This window comes from Stegodyphus dumicola, chromosome 7 (genome assembly GCF_044657685.1).
Source record: "Stegodyphus dumicola isolate Sdum_Otavi_A_Nest chromosome 7, ASM4465768v1".
Classification (NCBI taxonomy): Eukaryota; Metazoa; Arthropoda; class Arachnida; order Araneae; family Eresidae; genus Stegodyphus; species Stegodyphus dumicola.
In genome coordinates this window covers 66,428,579-66,448,326 of record NC_140774.1, presented here as the reverse complement: position 1 = coordinate 66,448,326, position 19,748 = coordinate 66,428,579, and the positions used below count along the sequence as shown (strand labels likewise).

Here is a 19,748-nt window from a genome sequence, read left to right as displayed (position 1 = left end):
AATTTAAAAGTACCCAGATACTTATATCTGTTATAGATTTAAAATAACAATCATTGTTTCTGTAGTATTTGGTATGTCATATAACCGTTTTGTTAAAGTGTTTCCTCCCCCCCCCCAATGGCAGGCCCTCAGCCGACTTCGCCATGGCCACTACTAAGGCCAGAAGTGGTGGTCACTTTATTATGGAGGCACCTAATAGGTGGGCCACCTTTACCTCCTATGAAAGGACAGACAGTTACAGCCATGCCTTCTCCAGGATTTGAACCCGGGCCTTTTGGTATCATAATTAGGTCCTCTAATCACCATACCACCTGGGCGGTGCTTTTTGCTAAAGTAAAAATTGTGATTCCAATTAATAAATCTAGAATTAAATTCAGACTTAACTATGTTTTTTAATAACTCAGAAGAGTTGATTATAAGTTTTTTAACTCAAGATTTCTTAACTGCCTAGTGGAAGCATTATTCATAATACAGTTTTCGTTTTTCTGAGCACTCTTTTTCTTGTATGTGTAAACAGTGGCAGTGTCATATGTGCACTCAAAAAATTCTCTAATCAGTAATTTTTAATTTTCTAAATTAAAAATTAGTTTTTTATAACAGCAAATATGCAGATCTTTATAGTGAAGAGTATCAAGTATTTTTATTATTATTATATAATAAGGATTGAGTTCTTTAACTTTTCTATTGCTTGTCACTGCATAAATAGCTTGAAATGTGAAAACTATCAATAGTTTTATGTTGGCTGATCTGATAATTGGAAATCTGTTGTGTAGTAGAATTTTGATTACTTGAGTTTCAATGATATGAAATTTTTGATATATCAAATTACATACTGATATGTCAAATCTTACCCTTCCCCAATGAAATGTATCGATGATAATTTTTCTTGATAAATCAAATCTCTTTAACTTTCTTAGTTGAAATATTTTACATGTTAAGCACTTCTTTTGAAGAGAACAGTAATTATTTTCTTCGCATTTCTGAGTGAAAATTCTGTTTTCTTAATTTTGGTTTTTAAGCTTTTTATTTTATGATTCAAAATTTTTATTGCAATTAATGTATATAATAATTTACATCTTTTATTGTTAAATCTATTTATATTCATTGGAATCATAAATATTTTCAAGCTTAGTTTCTTAAAAGTCTAATTAACTCTCATTTTTGAATATTTAGTTTTTTCCCGTGCTATCTAATGTTTATCAAGTTTTGTCTACATCATGTTTTAGTTTCATTCCTTCTTGTAAACATATTCTAGTGAAACCTCCTTAAGAAAATGACTTACAGTTCTAGATCAGGGGTCTCCAAACTACAGCCTGAGGCCAGAACCTGGCCCAAAAGCAATCCTGCCCTCCAGGAGTTTCTTTATAATAATATTATAAAATTTAAAGTAACAACGCATTAACTATTTAACTATTTTATGTAACAGCCAATCTAGAAATGTGTTTCCTGTCATGCACGTTTTTTATAAAACATATTATAAACATGATACAACCGTTTCTAAATTTGCAATGAATGAACACTCTATATAACAAATCTTATATAAACACACATGACTTCCTCATACGTTCTATTAAATTACATACATTTTTTGCCACACTTCAGGTAAACCTATTTCTTCCAGTTTCATTAGAGATATATTTCTCATTCAATCTGTTAAGTTCTTACTTCACGGCAAGACATAAAAACTCAAAACATTTTCAAACAAAACAAGAATTTAAAACGTTTAAAGAATTTAAAAGAATTTAAACTTTGTTTGGCCTAGTAATACTGAAACAACTTTTAAATTGTTGATAATTCTACAACTATTGCTTGTGTATTAAAGTCATAGAAACATTAACCAGAACATAAGAACAACATAATTCAATTATTTCTAAAGCAAAAAATGCTCAATTCACCAAAATATAAGAATAGTTATATATATATATGTAAGATAAAAAAATATGTAAATCAAAATTATAATTTAAACTAACCCGTAATTCCCTTTAATTCTCCCTCTCTGTTCTAAAACTCATAATAACTTTTCTGGATTGCATCATTTCTGGATAATTCCATTTTGCATAGCCTGTGCAGCGCTGCTGACATAATAATTGGGAACTGAAATTTTTAACTCAGATCGAAACCTTTCTCTTTGTTTGCTTCTGTATTGGATAACTATGCATTTTAGCTTCTGTCTGGGCAGTGGTTGTAGGCAATTTCACAGGGTGGGTTTATAGCACAATAATATCAAAAATGTAAGTGTTCTTGAATAGGCACAACTAGAAAGCCAAGCAAACTGTGGCTACAAATGTCAGTTGCAAATAAAAATGGAATTAAAACTGCCTCAATTGCCAAGTTTCTCAGATATTTCAAAGTCAACATATTAACATACTGTGCAGTCAGATTTCTTCTTCTTCAATATGGATCTACAATCTATACTATATAACTATTATACATCAGCACTGCTCCATCTTTTCCTTGTTATTACTTTTTTTTTTAATGCAATGAAAACAAGAAACAAAAGCAGCATCGATGTGTAATACCTAGATATTATACAACGTAGATCCATATTGAAGAGGAAGAAATCTGATTGTGCAGTATGTTAATATGTTGACTTTGTAATATCTGAGAAACTTGGCAATTGAGGCAGTTTTAATTCCATTTTTATTTGCAACTGACATTTGTAGCCACAGTTTGCTTGGCTTTCTAGTCGTGCCTATTCAAGAACACTTACATTTTTGATTTTATTGCGATAAGAAGCAAGCCCAGCGAAATTGCCTACAAGCACCGCATAGACAGAAGCTAAAGTGTATAGTTATCCAATATAAAAGCACACGAAAAGAAAGGTTTTGTTTTGAATTAAAAGTTTCAGTTCCCAATTATTACGTCATCAGCGCTGCGCAGGCCATGCAAAATGAAATGATCTAGAAATTACACAATCCAGAGAAGTTATTACGATTTTTAGAACAGAGAGGGAGAATTAAAAAGAATTAAAGGTTAGTTTAAATTATAATTTTGATATACATATTTTTTATCTTACACACACACACACATATACTAAGAAAAAGGGATATAGTGAAAGTTCAATTTACACAGATATAAAAGAACTAACAAGTTCAAAATTAGCTCCCAGTGCTTCTTAATTTTTAAATGAATGTAAAAGTCGAGATCAATAACCTAACGTAGCTGTAAGAATATTTGAACTCTACCTACTAGAGTCCAAATATTCTTACAGCTATTAGGTTATTGATCTCAACTTTTATGAACATATATATATATGTATATACTTTTGATACAGCCGATTGCAGCAAAAAGAGGGTGCACAACTACATGTTATAGCAGTCCCACATTCAAAATTTCAACATTTTGAGACTACTCATTTTTGAGTTACACCAGATACATATATAAGTACAGACATTACGAAAAATTCTCTCTTAAATCCACTTTACAAGCCATTTTGGATAAAAGAGTCCTTTATTCCATCTGTATGTACAGATGTGAAAAAATATTTTAGTTGAAATATGGATTTCCAACATTTTTCGTGATTACTTCCTTTACTTTGTACAAGAAATTAAAAAATTCTCATCGTACTTTTACCAAGAATAAAGGTTTTTTGTGTTATCTTACCTACATTTATAGTAGTATTCTAGGTTGGTTCATAGAAATTTTCAGTAGGGATTTTATTTAAAACCTTAATTTTTGCCTGTATATGTTGTAATATATTTTAATTTTGAAGATTTTTCTTTCCATGCAAAACTTGCACAAAGTATGAAATACTTATGAGTGAAAGTTTGCATCTGATCAAAATGTAAAAATTGCACTGATAAATTCTGACAACAGGGAAATCCATTGAAAAGTAAAGTACATACTAAACCGAAGAAATCTCTAATATTCTGGGACAAAAATATGTTTAAAAATAGCTTTTAAGAAATTTATGGTAAGTGAAACTGCATGGAAGTCTAAAAAGCAAGGCTTTTCGTAAGATCATAGCATATGGATCCAATTACAAAATTCTCACTGCCACATTTAAAAATGTTCATGCTATTTATTATAATTGCATCGCTGTGATATGATGAATTAATTGGATCTTGGCTCTCGAAGCTTTGTGAAAGAGCCAATGTGGCCTTCTGGCTAAAATGTTTCATGTTCCAGATGATTTTGACCATGTGTGGCAGTGAATACCTTAGAAAATATAACTGTTAGTGATATTCAGTATAGTTATTTAATTATGTTTACAGCAGTACTGATTACTCAGATGTGGTTACTGTGAGAGATTTTATCGTACATTTGTTTTTTGATAAATGTGAGCACATAGGTGTTCAGAAAATTTTTGTTAAATTTTCATAAAATTGCTTTTTTTGTCATTTCTTAGATGCATTTACATCTTTTGTATATTGGGCATGATTTAATGAAAGGTCATTTTGATTAAATGATATTATATGTATTTAATGTATTTTTAGAATTGTAATACTGTGTGTTTAATTTATGTTTAATATTTCATGAAATAAATAAAAGGTGCAGACACATAATTATTCTCAATTTAATTTGTAAATGTCTTTGAATTAAAGAAAAGGTCAAAAAGCTGCTTTTTAAATTTGAAAGCTTTTTTTAACTGTAGTCAGTGATAAACATTTTATTAAATTTTCCTTGAAAAAAATGTTATTACATAAACGCTGAATTTGGAAATTATTTAAAGGAAGATAATTTATTAAATGTCGTGTATTTTAAAACAAAGTACAGAAAAAAAAAAAGCATGAAGAACTGAATTCAGTTGATGTATATATTTATTAGATTAAAAAAAAAATACTCATAAACTATATAATAAACTGCTTTGAGTTTTTTTTTTTTTTTTTTTTTTTAATGTTGATTTCTATAAAAAGCTGAGACTGAATATATTTCAGTGACCAATGAGTTCCTGTGTACCATTCTGTTGAAATAATGGTACTTCCTGATTATCGGCATCCCCACTGAAAAGTTGTGAAACCGTTACCAACTTTGGAGAGCATTCATGAACTCGGTGGCAAAAACTTTAAGTATCTTTATTGTCTATTTCAACAATACATCCAGTGTTCCTTTTTCTTGTTTTTTACATTCTTTTCCATATAGAATGCATACTTCTTGATTTTTTGTCCTGTTATTCTCCCCATGTACACAACGATCTGTTTTTGCTAAAAAAAAAAAAAAAAAAAAAAAAAAAAATAGGAAACTTCAAAAATATAGCACCATGCACAATCTTGGTATCAAAATTGTAAAATGAGATGGAAAAAATGTGGATGATGTGTTTAAGCAAGAAAAATTATATTATATGCATGCAGAAAGCAAAGTCCAAGATTTCACAACGATGATGGTAACTGCAGTATGCAAAAATGCTGAAATTCCTGTAGGAGAGATCATAATTTGGAATCAGACTAATGAAATTATCTGGAGAAGGGAAAAGCCATCTAAGAGGATGCTGCATGCAATACCTGGCTTCCCACATAAATACTTTGATGTGGAGCATAGTCTCATTATTATTTAATGCTCCTTTTTGATGAGGATGTGGGAAACTGGAAAGTATCAAAATAATTTCAGAGAGTATGTGCATATATGATCTTTCAATTCTGTTTGTATTTTCACTTATGCATTTTGGTATAAAGTTGTTTGCATGAAAATTTTTCTGTATTTTGAAGTTATATAATAAAAATAATTTGGACTCGGAAAATCATTATTGTGATTTTTATCTTTTTAATTGATTGGGAATAATATAAAAATATAATCTCAGCTTTTTGTTTTTATTTGGATTATTATTTTATTATATGCAGTACAAAGTCCGTAATTTGAATGTCCATTATCCGGAATGATCTATAATCCGGACCTCAAAGCCGCAAACTTTACGCATGCACGTAGAGATGGCGCATACATTACGCGCATATGATTTACATGTGCGCGCATTGAAAGAAATGTTTGATGAAGTAAACAAATAAATATTAAGCTTTTTTTTGTAAATTTGATACCCTTTAGATCATAGTTGCTTTTTATTTCATAAATTACGGTTTCATATTTTTAATAGTATAATTTCCGCATGCCAACTTACCAGATTTAAATTGATGATCTATAATCCAGAATCGCCGAAGTCCCGATGAGTTCGGATTACAGATTTTGTACTGTATATAATTTTTTTATGTATAACTTTGTACTTGTGCCCTTTTTATTTCCTTGTACGAAGTAAAAAGGAAGTATTTTATAAGTTGTAAAATTTAAAACTTTATATATTTTTATCAAATTAAATTATCACATATTATTTTTTCTAGAAGTTTTGATAAAGGACATGAAGGAATTTGGAATGACGTATACATGTGCAAGTGGTTCAGGTGATTCTACTCATCTTTCACAGTCACAAAAATATGCTTCTAGTTCTCCATATATTTGTGAAGTATGTAATAAACCGTTCACACAAAAAGGAAATTTGAATAGGCATTTGAAATTTCATACTGGAGCACGTCCGTTTGTGTGCCGTGTATGCAACAGAGGATTTACATTAAAGCAAAATCTTGAAAGACATTTCAGAGTGCACACTGGACACCGTCCATATGAATGCAAATATTGTGGCAAAAGATTTAAACAAGATACAACACTCCGGTCTCACTATATCACTCATATGAAATCATTTTGATTTCGAAATTGTGTGTGTGTGTTTTTGAAAGTAGAGCTGTATTCTAAAGATCAGCAAGAAAAGATGGTACTTACATATTTTTCTGTCAATTATTTTGTCAAAAAATGGTCACTAAACAGTGTAATTTAGTACCAGTAATTGATAAGAGTGACATCACAACACACTTATAAGATCCTTGTTTTGGTTTTATTAATTGTGGTTAATTCTCAATAAACCAGTTTGTGTGTATGTATGTGTGTGTGTGTGTTAATGATGACTAAATTAACTGCTGGTTCTCAGCTTTTCTCTTGCATTCTAAGAAAATGATTAAAATGAATGAAATTGCATGCTGCATTCTACAGAATAGCATGCAGTATTTGCAAAGCTACCTAATCTTGTTATCATACTCAAAATATGCAAAAAACTCTGCAACTCAGCAAATTGGCAGAATAAAAACACCCCAACAAAATTTAGATTAATACTTAAAAAAAAAACCTGTGGTTCCAAGTAAACAAAAATAATGATTATTTTGTTGTTATTTTAAATGTCATTAGACCATTAGGAATTTTTAGTCACCAGAATGATTGGCTTAAGTTTTAATGAATTAGTTTGTCAGATAATCTAAAAACTTGAGATTCTGTTTATATTTTTTGCATGTTGTATTACTAATTTGTATCTGTTGATAATATAATTAAATAAGAGTTATCTATGATTATCTAACCAAATAACTGTTCCTTCAAAATGAGTTGGTATAAGTTCAGCAGGATCTTTGCCAACCTTCATAGTCTATGGGAACCAGCATTCACAGTTGACAGGAAAATGTGTAAGTACCAAAAAGATTTACTATAATTGCCTGTTCAATTTTCAGTTTTCTTTTTATATTGAAATCAAATATTAAACAAGTTTTTGCAGTGTTGTGTTTATAATAAACTTCATTTTATTGACTTTATGCATAATAATATGGTATACTTAAAATTTATATGAAATAATTTCTTTTGGTATTTGTTTAAAATATCTAGAATGTTTAAAAGGAATTTTTTTATTTAGTTGCTGATTTTTTTTTGAAAGTTCCAAAATTGTAATTTGATTTAGTTTTTTAGAGATATTTCTTTTTGTGTAAATATGCAGTGGACCCTCTTTATAAGTTTCAAACAATTTTGCTATACTGTAGAAATGGTTGTTTTAGAGAAGATGACTGTTGGCAACTGCATTTTGTGATTTACTCTATTCAATGCTCTTAAAGAAAAAATACACATGTATGGTGTATTGTTTGTTAATATTATCGTATAAATGAAATTGTGAATTAATTACAAAAATATATAGCTATTTATATAGAGCAAAAAATTAAGAAAAATTTTTCTTGCAATAAATTCTCTAAAATATTGTGAATAATATTTAAAATATGGAAAGAAATAAATATTATAATCTTAATTTGTAAATTGTGTTTAATAATATCAAATATATCTATCATTTATTAAAATAGTAATGCATTACAATGTGTTAACTACCTTTGCCATAGACTACCTGCAGTGTCTCAGTAACTTAACTAAATTCAATGCTTTTATTTTTTTGTTTTGCTAACATGTTAATCTAAAATTAACCACTTAAGATTTATGAAAATAAGTTGTCAGTTTCAAATAAACACAACCAATTGTAATAATGTCAGTAACCAGAAATGAGTTGCTGTGGCACATCTTGAACATTGATTTGCTATTAATTTTATCTCTTGTGCAGGCAAGAAGTGAAAAGAAATAATAGTAATAATAATGTAAATAGCCTTTTAATGCAATGAATCATTTAAAGAGAGTTTCTTTATAACTTAAATAGTAAGAACTAGAAATTAAAATAATTGATTTATTAAATACATATGATTTTTTAGAGTTAAATTAGGTATATTAGATATTAGTCACTTTATACTAGATTAAAGCATACACAAACGTTAAACTTTTGTATCAAGGAATACGTATCGTATATCTGAAAAAGCAAAATTAACAAATCTGCGGTGGCTAATTATTGTCAGAAATTTAATCATAATTTTACTTTGAGTCTGCAAAAATCATTCAAAAATTTCTTCAATTGATGAGTTGGATTTTCTTGAAGCTTTTCATATTCACAATGATTTATCTTGTTTAGTTAATGACTTTTAAGTCTAATCCAGCCCTTTCTAATGCTTTTAAAATTCTATTAACTTAATATTTCAATTTTGTTAATATTTTCCCCGCTAGAAGTTGCTACCTTCTTGTTCACTTTACTTTGGAGTATAAATATGACCTTTGCATGCACTGCTTTCCAGTCTTGCATATTTCTTTGCTCCTGGCAAAGAGGGACCTGTACCTACTTGCCCTCAAAATCGATTGAGATCTTGACATAAATCTAATCCAAACTCAAGGTTGTTGTAATACTAATTTTGTATATTAAAGAGAATTCCCTGTATTATGATGAATGTTGTTCACTGTATTCAGAATTTAGGTATAGTAGTATTACAGTTCCAGTTTTATTTAACATTTTGTATAAAGTTGAAACAGATTTTTGTATGATGTAAAATTGTTCAGTTTATTTGTATATTAAATTATGTTTGCTAAAATGTTTATACCAGTGCATAAATTTGATAAGATGAGTGATACATTTTGAAACATCAGCTATGTATCTTTTGTAGTTCTTTCAGAACGTATAATTGCAGTATACTCCAAGATATTTATTTATGTTTACCATGTTGTAGTTTATTTAAATATCAGATTAAATGTCGAGTACTAGATTTTTCAGAAAAGCTCTCTAAATATTATTTATATTAGTACATAAAATTTTATGAAAGTAGCATTTAGGAGGAATTAAATATGTAATAATTCCATATGAAACATTTGTGATGACAGTTTTAATAGACTGTCTGTATATCAGCATTCAAAATGTTATATATTTATTAATAATTGTAATGCATGGAAAAATAATAATGAATTTTTTTCAATATACTATTCAGTATTCGTATCAAGTACAGAAAAAGTAATTTTAGTTACACAACAGTAATGAATTTAAATAACGTTAAAGTATGAATGATATATAATTGAAGTCTGGAACAAACAAAGTGCATTTGCATAAATGATCCATATTTAAGAAGAGTGCACAAAAATTTTAAAATGTGACTGTTTTTTAAATTACACTTATTTATTTATTTTATGAATGCCAAACATTAGTGCTTAAGCGATTAGTCCATGGGCTGTCCAGTAATTTTTTTAATTACAAAATATCTGTTCAATTAGAATTATTTGGGGATGTGGCAAAGATTTTTACCCCCCCCCAATAGTGTGATGAAGATTACCGCATTATTTAACCTTTTGGTTTCATTAATGATACAGCTTGATAATAGTCGACTGATTAATGAGCTGTCCTTTTTTCTACTGTCAGCACTACTTTAGTAGCTACTGTACCAGGCTACTGCAACAGGGATGTTTTAACAGACCACTTGTATATATTTTTATGTTAAATTTTTTTTAATAAAAATGTAGAATTAATGAAAGATTAAAAAATGGAATTTTGTTTGATGGCATAAAAATATTCGTAATACAGTCAAAAGTCGTTAATTCGGACACCCGTATTCAGAATGATCTATAATCCGGACCTCAAAACTAAAAACTTTCTGCGCATGCGCCACGTTGACACATGCGCATAGGCGTTTACGCGTGCGCGTAAGACCTTTTACGACTGCGCATATGAGTGTGCGCAAGTGCAGAATACATTTTCGCGTGCGCGTTTTATGTATAATGGACGTATAAGCTAAAATTATCTAATTATCTATTTCAGTTAATGTTGATGATTGCATTGTTCCTTAATTTTCGAATTGAATCCGGCTTATTATTTTTGCAGACTGTAAGAGCAATTTTATAAAAGTAAGCTTAAACTTTCGATTATATCAAATAGAATTTCCGATATATATTTGTTAATATGTAAAGGATCTAAAGCGAAAGTATGTTTTGAAATCCGAAATCTGTTTATCAATTTCACGCTGCTCGGTGGGGGGAACGCCGCGGCGGGCGCGTAATGAATTGGAAGTTGATCTGTTAGCACTATCCTTATCTTCAGCGCAGATGTTTTTATTTTATTTGGCTTATGATTCCTTACCAAATGTAGTATTTTATCTCGATATGCTCCGTCTTTGATATCATTTAAAACAAGTTCCTCGTCATTATAATTCGCTTCCGATAGCGAAGAAAAGTGAGGTAATTGAAAACGAAAAAATTTCGATTGACAAATTAGTCGGTGTTCTTGACACAGCAGCAATTATAGGACTTGAACAGCAGAACTTTGTAACTGAACAAGAAATTATGTATGTTTAATAGAATTAAAGAGAAAGTATTATCACATGAAACGAAGCAAAACTTTAAAAACTTACATTGAAAGAAATGTTTAATAAAGTAAACAAATAAATATTAAGCTTTTCCTTTTTGCAAATTTTGATACCCTTTAGATCATAATTGTTCTTTATTTCATAAATTACGGTTTCATATTTTTAATTTTAGAATTTCTGCATGCCATCTTACGAGATTTAAACTGATGATCTATAATCCGGAAAAATCGATAATCCGGAATCGCCGAAGTCCCGACGAGTCCGGATTAACGACTTTTGACTGTATTTTAATCAGCAGTCTTAATTTTCCCTGCCTTAAAAAATCATTTTTTTAAATTTATTTTTTTGTATTATTTGTACTCAGTAAATTCAAAGAAAATAATCAAAGTAGATCTTTTTTAAATTTAAAAGTAATTAAATAAGAATATACAAAATATAAAGTTGTCTTTTAAGGAATTATTTTAAGAAATTTTAAAAGGCTGCCATTGAGATACATCCTGTCCTGACGGGATTTGAATTTAAATCTGAGCATAATATGCAAAAAAATAATAATAGAAGAAAGGCAGTTAAGTCAGAATTTTGAAATAATAGTAAAATTATTTTTAATTTAAAAAATTTGTAACTTGTAATACCAGAGTGATAAAATGTGTAAATTACTAATGATAACACAATTGGAAAAATCAAAATTGTCTAAGCTTTGTAAAAAATATCTGTAAAACTGAAGTTTCAAAATAAACAGAAATAGCTAAAAAGTAATTATCAGAATGCTATATCTTAGAATTTAAGAAAAAAGTTTCTAAAAATACATTTTCAAAAACAGACAAAAATTAAAATAAGAGAAAGAAACCTTATGTCCTAAAATCCTAAGTTGGATTTTAAGCAAAAAACTGCAGCGTGAGTGTAAAAGGTTAGATTATTTGAATATGGCTAAGCTCATGAGAGCTACTTGCCTAAGACAAAGGATGCCTTTGTGGAAGACTTTCCAATGGAAACTGGTTCTTATTCGTGTTCTGCATGGGAAAAACCATCTGTGTGGCCAGTCCGTTTGCCTGCATTCTAATCTCAGTTCAACTACCAGCATTCAACATTCTTAACTACATGAGTGTAGAAGAAATTACCAAGTGAGAAACAAAAGTTGAGTGTATTGTTGGAAAGACCCATGTCAAGAGCAGAAATGCTGCTTTAATAAAATTGAAAAATAATACAGTACAAAGTCCGTAATCCGGACTCGTCGGCACTTTTGGCGATTCCGGATTAGGGGTTTTTCTGGATTATAGATCATCAATTTAAATCTGGTAAGATGGCATGCAAAAATTATACAATTAAATATATGAAACCGTAATTGGTGCTACTTTGGTAGACGGTTGCACGGATTTTGGCAATTTGTTTTTTGGCGAGCGATACGACTTATGGTAAACCCATTGCTAGACAAGTTATTTATGGTAACCAATACTTTGTTGTCATTTTATTTAAAAAATAATGCATTTTATTACGCATAAATTCCGTGTTTTAAATATTATTTGTGGCTTCTAAATATTAAAAATCAATTTAATTTTGCATTTTTATTTGATTTTTTTTTTATTGTTTATGATATTTTATGGAATTTTATGTTGTGGATGATGTAATGAATGACATCACATTACTTTAAAAGTAATTGGTTTTAATATGTATAAATTTAATCTAATGTTTTAAACATTATTTATGGCTGTTAAATATTAAAATACAATGTAATTTTGCATTTTTTAAAAATGATTTTATTATGTATGATTATTTAAATAATTTTAATTCTATTTGTGATGTAATCAGTTCCCTGATTGGTTACAGAATATTTGTGCATTAACGAGTTGTAGTCAGCTCCCTGATTGGTTACTGAATATTTGTGCTTTACTGCGCCATTTTAAAATTTTATTATTCATCTCTTCGAATTCCTTAGATTACATTTTTCAAATTTTTTTCATTGATATCTAAATTATGATTCTGATTCTTTTTTGTGGTACTTATCAATATACGACAGGTTAAATACTAAAAAAAATATAAGTAGTACATATTTTTCTTTTACTATATACTTGTATACTTCAGTTTTTATTAAAAAATTAATACACTGTTTTCAAAAATTGCTGAGATATTTATTGTCACATGTGTTTTAATGTTAAATAATTATATCCTATAAAACATATTTTAAAGGATTTGAATTTAAGTAATATTTTAATTCTTTTAAACATTGGTATGATGTTTTTAATTCGATATTCAATTTAAGTAATATTTTTATTCTTTTTGGTATGATGTTTTAAATTCGATATTCAATTTAAGTAATATTTTAATCAAATTAAACGTTGACGCAATGTTTTTATTCTATTTCTTTGCTATATGAAAGTAATAATTTAACTTTACTTTAGCATTTTATACTCTAGTAAATGTATTTATTTAAATTTGCCTGCCATCTTAAAAAACGACATTTTCAACAAAAAATTAATCCATTATTTTTAACAGTATTAATTTTTTTAAAGTTATGAATACTTTACTATGCGTAAAATACGTAAAAACACCGTTTTTCAAGATGGCTGATGATTGTAAAAAGCACACCAATTATTGCAGCAATGTAAATTGCCAAAAATCCATACAACTGTCTACCAAAGTAGCACGTAATTTATAAAATAAAGAGCGATTATGATCTAAAGGGTATCAAATTTTACAAAAAAAAAAGCTTAATATTTGTTTACTTTATTAAACATTTCTTTCAACGGGCGCATGTGTAAAGCATACATTATGGCACGTAATGTATGCGCGTTCTCTATGTGCATCCGTAATGTATGCGCATTCTCTACGTGCATGCGTAAAGTTTGTGGCTTTGAGGCAGTGGCGTAGCTAGGGTGGGGGAAGGGGGGCATCTGTCCCCGGGCACAGCATTCAGGGGGCGCCAAATTGATGTTAATGAAATTTTAGAATGAAATGTTTTCCGTTCTTAGCGCAGAGAATGGGGCGCAAAATCTTCAGTTGTCCCCGGGCGCTGAAAACCCTGGCTACCCCTCTGCTTTGAGGTTCGGATTATAGATCATTCCGGATAATGGACGTCCTGATTACAGACTTTGTACTGTACTTGTTTTTTAATTAGGAAAGTAAAGAAAATATTATTAATTTGTAATTTTAAATTGGGTCATATTAAGCAGAGAAATGCAAAAACTTTTTTTTATTATCAAAAGTAAGTATATATATATATATAATCAGGAGTTTAGAAGTTACAAAATTATGATTATTAATATCACACAGTATGCTGTAAAATTAGTTAAGTAATCAAGAGATAATTGAAATAATTAAATGAATAACGGTGGCAAACTGACAAATAGGAAGAATATAAATCAAAATCAACATAATAAAGTGACACGATTGAAAGTTTTATAATTGTTTTCAAGCAGCAGCAAAAAAAAAAAAAAAAAAAAAAATTCACTAGAGCAACATTTTTGAGTTATGTCTGAATGATTACTAAAATAAATCAAATAGTAATTGTTAACAATAAAAAAAATTACTGTAATTTAAATGATATTGTGATATACAAAATATAAAATATTTTTTTGAAAGAAGCTAATAAAATTTGAGATAATTTTTTTTTTTACTTCGTTATTAAGATATGATCTGCTCTAGTGTATCCCTAAACAAATCATACAAAATGAAATAAACAGTATGCTAGTAACTAGACGTAACAACAGTAGTAAACAGTAAAAGTAAATGTCCCAAAATAAAAAAACTAGAAAAGCAATTTGGCTCATCAACAAAAAAAGAAATAATTTGATTAAGTGTACATTTCTTGGAGGTTTATTAATTTACAAAATTTCTTTTCTAGTTTCTGATTTCAGAAGTTATAATTTTACATTGTTTAATTTTTATATGGTATGATTTGTTTAGGATCACACCAGTGCAGATTGTATCTTGATGATTGATTAAAAAATGTTCAATATTAATTTTATTGACATTCTTTAATGGCCTTACAATACTATATTATAAAATTGTTTGGGACCTTGCATTATTATTTTAAATTGCATTAAATCTGTTTATTTTTAACACTCACTTTTTAATTTATTGTATTTACGTAATCATCCATATATAATTCATAAATGTGTTGTTGAAAATTTTTTGGCTACTCTTGAGAAAGACCAAAGAATTTTGAGTTATCTGTTATTTTATTATGTTGTTTAGTGTGTGTTTCAATTTTGATTTATATTTTCCCTTTAGTTCAGTTTACACCTTTATTGATTTAAGTAGTTTTTTCTTGAATTTATATATATATTATATATATACACATACACATACATATAAATTTTTTGGTAGTATTAGTAGCAGCAATACTAATATTCTGAAATGTGTTCAAGAGCTGTTTCAGATGTTCCGCTGTTCAAGTCCTATAATTGCTGTGTTGAGAATACCGACTAATTTGTCAATCGAAATGTTTTCATTTTCAATAACCTCTGGGTCACTTTCTTCACTATTGGAAGCGAATTATAATGACGAGGAACTTGATTTAAATCATATCAAAGACGGAGTACATCGAGATGAAATACTACACTTAGTAAGGAATTATAAGCCAAATAAAATAAAAACATCTGCCCTGAAGATAAGGATAGTGCTGACAGATCAACTTCCAATCGGGGGTGTGAAATTGATAAACAGATTTCGGATTTCAAACCATACTTTCGCTTTATAGATATAAATTACATATTAGTAAATATATATCAGAAATTCTATTTGACATAATCGAAAGTTCAAGCTTACTTTTATGAAATTGCTCTAACAGTCTGCAAAAAATAATAAGTCGGATCCAATTCGAAGATTAAGGACCAATGCAATCTGCAACATTAACTGAATTAAATAATTTTAGCTTAGCTTATACCGTCCGTTACACATTAAACGCGCATGCGCACAAACATATTCGCAGCCATAAAGGTCTTACGCGCACTCGTAAACACCTGTGAGCATGCGTAAACGCGACGCATGTGCAGAAAGTTTGTAGCTTTGAGGTCCGGATTATAGATCATTCTGGATTATGGGTGTCCGAATTAACGACTTTTGACTGTAATAATTTCCTTTAATATGTATTGGAAAAAAATGGCTCCAATAAAGTTTAAGACATATAACTTTTTAACGTGAATGCATATTCTCTGCTTTCAATCTATTTTCTGTTTCAAAGTAAAATAATCTACATAGATAAACTGCTTTTTAATACAGAATAGATAAAAATATGTATGTTGCACAGAACATACTAGTTTGAATTGTATGCTTTCGTCTTTATATGATTCATTTTAACTAACACGTTATTTTTGTGTTACTATGTGTGTCCTGGCATTTGTTATGCCATTTTGTATTTGCCCATAATCTTTCAGCTGTTTTAATATGCTGCCCTATAGTAGGGTAAATGGAATTGGATATGTGATTTACAATGAAATGTTCATATCTGGAGTCTTGCAGTTCATCTAACTTATATGCATCTGAAAATATACTTCCATCTGTGATGTTCTCTGTAATCTCAGTCATTAAAATTTTATCTGAACAATCAGGAATGACAAGAAAACACTCTTTTGCTTTTGTCATTGTCCACTGAAAATCTACGGTGAGGGGTTAATGTGCCTAATAATTTTTGGCACAGTTAAGGTTGTTTTGCATGCTTACAACCTTAAATCACAAAACTGTGCCAAAAAATTGTACTCATTTTTGCTGCTATATTCTGGAACAGAAAAGTACCAATGTTTGAAATTATTTTATATTAAATTAAAAATCAAATATATATATATATATATATATATATATTTTAATTTCAAGGAAGTCTGCATCCTTGAACTTGAAAATGTATGTCATAAAGTAGATCAAATTATCTTAAGTCAGTGTAATATTTTCATTTTTATTTAGTGTCGTTTTTAAAAGATGGAAGAATCTGAATTATTCTTCTGTTGTCTAAAACATGAACTTACTCTTCTTCACTTCATCCAATTCACAGTATAAGCATTTTGCTCAGAAATGACATCTAAAAAACATCTAATTATTGATAGAGATGCTTATGACCCTTTGGTATGTAACAAATTATTTAACCAATATTCAAGTCTGAAAATAAATTTAAAAATACAAGTATCAAGTGTGTAGAAGTGAACGAAAAATCTCATTTTAAATTTATTCAAAACTTTGCATGATAGGTGTACGTCAACTATTTTAGAACCTAACTAATTCAGTCAAATATCTAAATTTTGATTGTTGTGCCTTATTTTAATAAGTGCTGTTCGACATTTATGTAATAACTATTACTAGTTATTACATAAATGAGTAGTCCTGAATTACTAGAGTAGTCCTGAATGGGATGTTAATCTCAAAATGGCATTTTGTGTTGAAACACATAAATGCATTGTATCACTTTTCAAATCGTTGCCAGCAAGTATTATTGCGCTGTATTATATTTAATGAAATTAAATAATGAAGAATCTGCATGGATGTATGTTATGTTTCTTACATTGTGAAAAAACAACAGTACCATAAGCCATCAAATTATGAATAATGTAGTCCTCCACCCGAACATGCGAACCTGGAAGCCCGAATTTTCAATTTCGAATTTGTTTTATTATCTCTTTCATATTATGTAAAACTTAATGAATTTTTGATTAACAAGCTTAACAGTTTCAAAGAGAGCACTAGCAACACAGTATGTAATAAAACATTTTTATCTCCAGTGCATGAGACTGCCTATCAAAAATTCTCAAGAGTTGCTGTTTTTAAATATCTTGTAATTTTGCTGTTGAATTGATTTTATGTGGCATAAGCACCAAGCATGGGATATTAAATAAATAAATGAAGTTAACATACAAACTGTTAATAATAAAAAGGCAAAGAAAACTGAATATTGATATGATGAACTGAGAAATGACTGAAAAAAACAGAAAAACTATATGCCGACATTTAATAATGTTAATGCATTGGGAGTTCTAAACCTATAATGCTATGCTGCTTTTAAAATTTTAGTAATTTTGCTGTTAAATTGTATGGCATAAGTGCAAAAAAATTATACTAAAAAAAATGTATATCTAAAAAAAAAATAGTAGGAGAGAGTATAGAAGCAGACTGTTAGACTGCGAGTTCAGTGAGAGCATAAAAAGTCGTAACAAATAAATCCTCTTGGACAACCATTAAGATCTTATATTTTTCAGATTTGTTTTTTCTTCTGTGTATGTGCACATGCGGGAGAGACAGAGAGTTTTCATATTTTCGTTTAAAGCTTATATGATATCACATCAGTGCAAATGGTCATGAAGAGTCAACATAAACATTCATTAAATCATAAAGTCATTAAATCACCTACCCACTGCAACAAAAAAAAAAAAAAAAAAAAAAAAAAAAAAAAAAAAAAAATCCTATGACCTCCAAAAAAATTAATCCTGTTGTAATCATAAAAATTTTATAACATATAGTAATAAAAATTTTCTTTAGAATCATCATGAACTGGATATGTTTTCTTCCATAAATTATTTACCTTTAAAGCCTTCTAAGTATTTTTTTTTAACTTAGTACTAATTGCAATTTTTATAAAGTCTTTAATAAATTAATATTCACTGTTTGTTAATAATGGCAATGAAAGTGTTACTTCATTATTCATAAATCACTTATATGTGCCTAAAATTATTCTAAATTTATTTTAAATTTATTTTTTAGAATGTTGTATTACAAATAATAATAATTGTATAAATGCATTTATTCCACAGTAAATTCTTTTGCAAGTATTTAAAGTCTTCCCTGTCCATGTGAAATAAAACTTGGAATATTAACTTTATTTTACAACGAACTCTGATTGCATTTATTTTAATGTAGCTTTAGGTTACTTTTAAAGGATGTATTAGTAAACATGTCCTTTCCTGTGGTGGTCCCTGATGGTGCATCTGATAGATAAATAATTTTTTTATCATAGAAAATGCTGTTTAGCTGAAAATAATGCCATAAGAAGGGCTGATGTTCATTAATCTCTGTTATTGGTAGTCATTTACTTTTATCACTATTGGAATAAAATTTGAATTCATTAACAAATAGGTTGGCATCCTATTTGTCTGGCAGAAAATGGCTTTTCCTGAATGTTAAGAATACTATTATCAGCCATAGTGAATAGTATTCATATACTTGATCTTTATTATATTTTTATGAATGCATAATTAATGCAGATGACTCATAATGAGCAAATTATAATTTAAGGAGCTGTGAAAATCTTGCTAATAGTCTTGCTGTTGTTAAGCAGAATTATTGATTAGGGAAAAGTCTTTGTGAATAGAGCAGCTAATTGCTTACAGTAAGTGAAAAAATAATTGCCAGCAAACTTTGTTCTCTAGTTCTGATAATGCATAACATTCTGTTTTAGGTACTAAATTTATGCAGAAAATTTGAAATTTCAAGAGAGTCGAGTATAAGTCTTATAATAAAGTGGTTACCAAAATCTTCCTTCTGCTTACCATTCTTGAAGATGAAATAGATAACTTTATATGGTGGAAGAAAGAAAATAACAGCTTTTATTCTAATGATGATACTACTTTTAATATATTTATAATAACTGATACAGATGTTTATGATTTCATTAATTTTTAATAATTGGATTGCAATTTACACAGTGTTCTATCATTTATGTTTTAAAGTAGGGATAAGTGATGGAGCAGAATGTTGTAGAATTTATAAGTAAAATAATGCTACATGTGTGAATTATGTTCATCTTTGTTAACTTTGTGGCAAAATAGATTATTTAAATTATTTTCTTTATGATTTCACTTTTCGGACCAAAACGAAAGGTATCTA

General features: G+C 28.7%; 1 protein-coding gene across 1 annotated transcript in view; it reads left to right on the top strand.

Annotated features, from left to right (window-relative positions):
- LOC118183590 (uncharacterized) overlaps positions 1-19,748 on the top strand; it is an 83,273-nt gene that overhangs the window by 5,259 nt on the left and 58,266 nt on the right. The window contains exons 2-3 of the mRNA XM_085820374.1: positions 4,878-5,550; positions 6,267-6,388. The gene's annotated coding sequence lies outside the window, so the exon portion shown is untranslated. The remainder of the gene's footprint in view (positions 1-4,877; positions 5,551-6,266; positions 6,389-19,748) is intronic.